This window comes from Arachis hypogaea, chromosome 1 (assembly GCF_003086295.3).
Source record: "Arachis hypogaea cultivar Tifrunner chromosome 1, arahy.Tifrunner.gnm2.J5K5, whole genome shotgun sequence".
NCBI lineage: Eukaryota > Viridiplantae > Streptophyta > Magnoliopsida > Fabales > Fabaceae > Arachis > Arachis hypogaea.
Genome location: NC_092036.1, coordinates 54,063,120 through 54,068,618, shown reverse-complemented (window position 1 = coordinate 54,068,618; position 5,499 = coordinate 54,063,120). Strand labels below are relative to the sequence as shown.

General features: G+C 40.3%; 1 non-coding gene across 1 annotated transcript; it reads right to left on the bottom strand.

Annotated features, from left to right (window-relative positions):
- Nucleotides 1-2,067: 2,067 nt before the first annotated feature.
- Nucleotides 2,068-2,175, bottom strand: LOC112716385 (small nucleolar RNA R71). Its single transcript, XR_003160326.1, has one exon. It is a non-coding gene; the product is annotated as a small nucleolar RNA R71 (small nucleolar RNA).
- Nucleotides 2,176-5,499: the final 3,324 nt, after the last annotated feature.

Genomic DNA, 5,499 nt, shown 5'->3' with positions numbered 1-5,499 from the left:
CGCCGTTGCCGGGGATTGTTGAGTTTGGACAACTGACGGTTCATCTTGTTGCTTAGATTAGGTATTTTTGTTTTCTTCAGAGTTCTTAAGAATGAATTCTAGTGTTTCAAGGTGATGTTCTTATCATCACCAAAGCTGATTGATCTTCATCAATTTAGCTCTTGAATGCAATGTTCTGCTGAAGCTTGGCTGACCATGTCTAATTCCTTTAGACTGAAGCTTTAGACTAACATTGCATGATTCCTGGGATTCTCATTAAGAATTTTGATACCTTTATTTTCTTTTCCACTTAATTTTCGAAAAACACAAAAAAAAAATTTACAAAATCAAAAAAAAAATCCAAAAATTTCTTGTTTGAGTCTAGTGTCTCATATTAAGTTTGGTGTCAATTGCATGATTCTGTTCTTCTTGCATTTATGCATGTGTCTTAGTGATCATCAAGATGTTCTTGATGATTTCATTACTCTGATCTTTAATTCCTCTTGACTTGAGTGTTTATGTGTCTCATATGTATTCTCATTAGTGTCAGTAGTATACAAACTACTAAGTTTGGTGTCTTGCATGCATTGTTATTTTAGTTGCATTTTGATTATTAAAAATCCAAAAATATTTTTAATTTGTGTCTTTTCAAGTCAATAATACAGGGAATTGAAGATTCAGAACATACTGCAGAGGAATTACACAGAAAAACCTGGGCGTTCAAAACGCCCAGTGAAGAAGGACAGACTGGCGTTTAAACGCCAGCCAGGGTACCTGGTTGGGCGTTTAACGCCCAAAAGGGTATAGCTTTGGGCGTTAAACGCCAGAATGTGCACCATTCTGGGCGTTTAACGCCAGGATGGCACAAGAGGGAAGATTCTGTTTTCAATGCAATTTTTTTTTTCAAGTTTTCAAAGTTTTTTAAAATCAAATCTTTTTCAAATCATATCTTTTCAATCATATGTTTTCAAAATTGATTTCTTTCTATTTTCAAAGATACTTGCTATCAATTAATGATTTGATTCAACATTTCAAGTATGTTGCCTTTTCTGTTGAGAAAGGTTTAATGTTTGAATCATATCTTTTCTTGTTAGCCAAGTTTTTAATTTTCAAAATCAAATCTTTTTAAAATGTTTTTCAAATCATATCTTCTCAATCACATCTTTTTAAAACTAATCATATCTTCTTAACCACATCTTTTTCAAAATAGTTTTCAATCAAATCTTTTTGATTTCTAATTTCAAAATCTTTTTCAAAAATCACTTGATTTCTTTTCCACTTTCATTTTCGAAAATCAATTAGTGTTTTTCAAAAATGTTTTCAAAATCTTTTACCTAATTTTCGAAAATTGCTTCCCTTCTTCTCACATCCTTCTATTTTATGGACTAACACTATTCCTAAATGCAAAATTCGAACTCCATCTTCTTTGAATAAAGTTCGAATTTTCTACTTCTGTCTTCTACTTTTCTTTTCATCTGACACCTCAAAGAATCTCTATACTGTGACATAGAGGATTCCACATTTCCTTGTTCCCTTCTCTTTCTTATGAGCAGGAGCAGAGACAAAAGCATTCTTGTTGAGGTTGATCCTGAACCTGAAAGGACCTTGAAGAGAAAGCTAAGAGAAGCTAAGGCACAATTCTCTGTAGAGGACCTAACCGAATTCTTCAAAGAAGAAGAACTCATGGCAGCCGAAAACAACAACAATGCCAACAATGCAAGGAAGGTGCTGGGTGACTTTACTGCACCTACTCCCAACTTCTATGGGAGAAGCATCTCTATCCCTGCCATTGGAACAAACAACTTTGAGCTTAAGCCTCAATTAGTTTCTCTAATGCAACAGAATTGCAAGTTCCATGGACTTCCATCGGAAGATCCTCATCAGTTCTTAGCTGAATTCCTGCAAATCTGTGACACTGTCAAGACTAATGGGGTTGACCCTGAGGTCTACAGACTTATGCTATTCCCTTTTGCTGTAAGAGACAGAGCTAGAACATGGTTGGACTCTCAACCTAAAGAAAGCCTGGACTCTTGGGAAAAGCTAGTCAATGCCTTCTTGGCAAAGTTCTTTCCACCTCAAAAATTGAGTAAGCTTAGAGTGGAAGTCCAAACCTTCAGACAGAAGGAAGGAGAATCCCTCTATGAAGCTTGGGAAAGATACAAACAATTAATCAGAAAGTGTCCTTCTGATATGCTTTCTGAATGGAGCATCATAGGTATTTTCTATGATGGTCTCTCTGAACTGTCCAAGATGTCTTTGGATAGCTCTGCTGGAGGATCTCTTCATCTGAAGAAGACGCCTACTGAAGCTCAAGAGCTAATTGAAATGGTTGCAAATAACCAATTCATGTACACTTCTGAAAGAAATCCTGTGAACAATGGGACTAGTCAGAAGAAAGGAGTTCTTGAGATTGACACTCTGAATGCCATATTGGCTCAGAATAAAATATTGACTCAGCAAGTCAATATGATTTCTCAAAGTCTGTCTGGGATGCAAAATGCACCAAGCAGTACTAAGGAAGCTTCATCTGAGGAAGAAGCTTATGATCCTGAGAACCCTTTAATGGAAGAGGTGAATTACATGGGAGAACCCTATGGAAACACCTACAATCCTTCATGGAGAAATCATCCAAATCTCTCATGGAAGGATCAACAGAGACCTCAACAAGGTTTCAACAACAATAATGGTGGAAGAAACAGGTTTAGCAATAGCAAGCCTTTTCCATCATCTTCTCAGCAACAGACAGAGAGTTCTAAGCAGAATAACTCTGACTTAGCAACCATGGTCTCTGATCTAATCAAAATCACTCAAAGTTTCATGACTGAAACAAGGTCCTCCATTAGAAACTTGGAGGCACAAGTGGGACAGCTGAGCAAGAAAATTACTGAACTCCCTCCTAGTACTCTCCCAAGCAATACAGAAGAAAATCCAAAAGGAGAGTGCAAGGCCATCAACATGGCCGAATTTTGGGAGGAAGGAGAAACAGTGAACGCCACTGAGGAAGACCTTAATGGACGTCCACTGGCTTCCAATGAGTTCCCCAATGAGAAACCATGGGAATCTGAGGCTCAAAATGAGACCATAGAGATTCCCTTGGACTTACTTCTGCCATTCATGAGCTCTGATGAGTATTCCTCCTCTGAAGAGGATGAGTATGTCACTGAAGAGCAAGTTGCTAAATACCTTGAAGCAATCATGAAGCTAAATGACAAGTTATTTGGAAATGAGACTTGGGAGGATGAACCCCCTTTGCTCACCAAAGAACTGGATGACTTGTCTAGGCAGAAACTGCCTCAAAAGAGACAGGATCCTGGGAAGTTTTCAATACCTTGTACCATAGGCACCATGACCTTCAAGAAGGCCTTGTGTGACTTAGGGTCAAGTGTAAACCTCATGCCTCTCTCTGTGATGGAGAAGCTAGGGATCTTTGAGGTGTAAGCTGCAAAAATCTCACTAGAGATGGCAGACAACTCAAGAAAACAAGCCTATGGACTTGTAGAGGATGTTCTGGTAAAAGTAGAAGACCATTACATCCCTACTGATTTCATAGTCCTAGAGACTGGGAAGTGCATGGATGAATCCATCATCCTTGGCAGACCCTTCCTAGCCACAACAAGGGCTGTGATTGATGTTGATAGAGGAGAGTTGATCATTCAAGTGAATGAAGAATCCTTGGTGTTTAAGGCTCAAGGATATCCCTCTGTCACCATGGAGAGGAAGCATGAAGAGCTTCTCTCAAAACAGAGTCAAACAGAGCCCCCACAGTCAAACTCTAAGTTTGGCATTGGGAGGCCACAACCAAACTCTAAGTTTGGTGTTGAACCCCCACATTCAAACTCTAAGTTTGGTGTTGGGAGGTTCCAACATTGCGCTGAGCATCTCTGAGGCTCCATGAGAGCCCACTGTCAAGCTACTGACATTAAAGAAGCGCTTGTTGGGAGGCAACCCAATATTATATTTTGACTATTTTTTTTTGTTATTTTATGTTTTTTGTAGGTTGATGATCATGAGAAGTCACAAAATCAATGAAAAAAGCAAAAACAGAATGAAAAACAGAAAGAAAAATAGCACACCCTGGAGGAAGAACCCACTGGCGTTTAAACGCCAGTGAGGCTAGCTGTTGGGCGTTTAACGCCCAGTCGGCACCATTCTGGGCGTTTAACGCCAGAAAGGGGCACCAGGCTGGCGTTAAACGCCAGAAAAGGGCAAGAAGCTGGCGTTAAACGCCAGAAATGGGCACCAGCCCGGCGTTTAACGCCAGAATTGGCACAAAACGCGATTTTGCTTGCCATTTGGTGTAGGGATGACTTTTCCTTGACACCTCAGGATCTGTGGACCCCACAGGATCCCCACCTACCCTACCACACTCTCTCCCTTCTTCACCCATTCACCAATCACCTCAACACCTCTTCCCCAAAAACCCTTCACCTATCAAATCCCATCTTTCTCTTCACCACTCACATCCATCCTTCATAAAACCCCACCTACCTCACCATTCAAATTCAAACCACTTTCCCACCCAAACCCACCCTCACTTGACCGAACCTTACCCTTCCCCCTCTCCTATATAAACCCATCTTCACTCCTTCATTTTCACACAACCTAAACACCACTTCTTCCTCTTCTTGGCCGAAAACAAAAGCCATTCCCATCTCCTTCATTTCTTCTTCTTCTACTCTCTTTCTTAATTTGCTCGAGGACGAGCAAACCTTTTAAGTTTGGTGTGGTAAAAGCATTGCTTTTTGTTTTTCCATAACCATTTATAGCATCCAAGGCCGGAGAAACCTCTAGAAAGAGGAAAGGGAAGGCAAAAGCTTTCACTTCCGAGTCATGGGAGATGGAGAAATTCATCTCAAGGGTGCATCAAGACCACTTCTATGAAGTTATGGCCTTGAAGAAGGTGATCCCCGAGATCCCTTTCAAACTCAAAAAGGGTCAACTTTGATCAAAGGTTGGACCAAGTCCTCATAAACATTTGTGAAGAGGGCGCTCAATGGAAGAGAAACTCAAGAGGGAAGCCGGTTCAACTGAGAAGGCATGACCTCAAGCCCATCACTAAGAAGAGGATGGAGCACACAAGAGACCCCACTCATCATGAGATCCCTGAGATACCTCAAGGGATGCACTTTCCTCCACAAAACTATTGGGAGCAACTAAACACCTCCCTAGGAGAATTGAGTTCCAACATGGGACAACTAAGGGTGGAGCATCAAGAACACTCCATCATCCTCCATGAAATTAGAGAAGATCAAAGAATCATGAGAGAGGAGCAACAAAGACAAGGAAGAGACATTGAGGAGCTCAAGCACTCCATAGGATCTTCAAGAGGAAGAAAGAGCCGCCATCACTAAGGTGGACCCGTTCTTTAATCTCCTTGTTCTTTATTTTCTGTTTTTCGAATTTTAGTGCTTATGTTTATCTATGTTTGTGTCTTGTGATCATTAGTGTCTTAGTGTCTATGCCTTAAAGTTATGAATGTCCTATGAATCCATCACCTTTCTTAAATGAAAAATGTTCTTA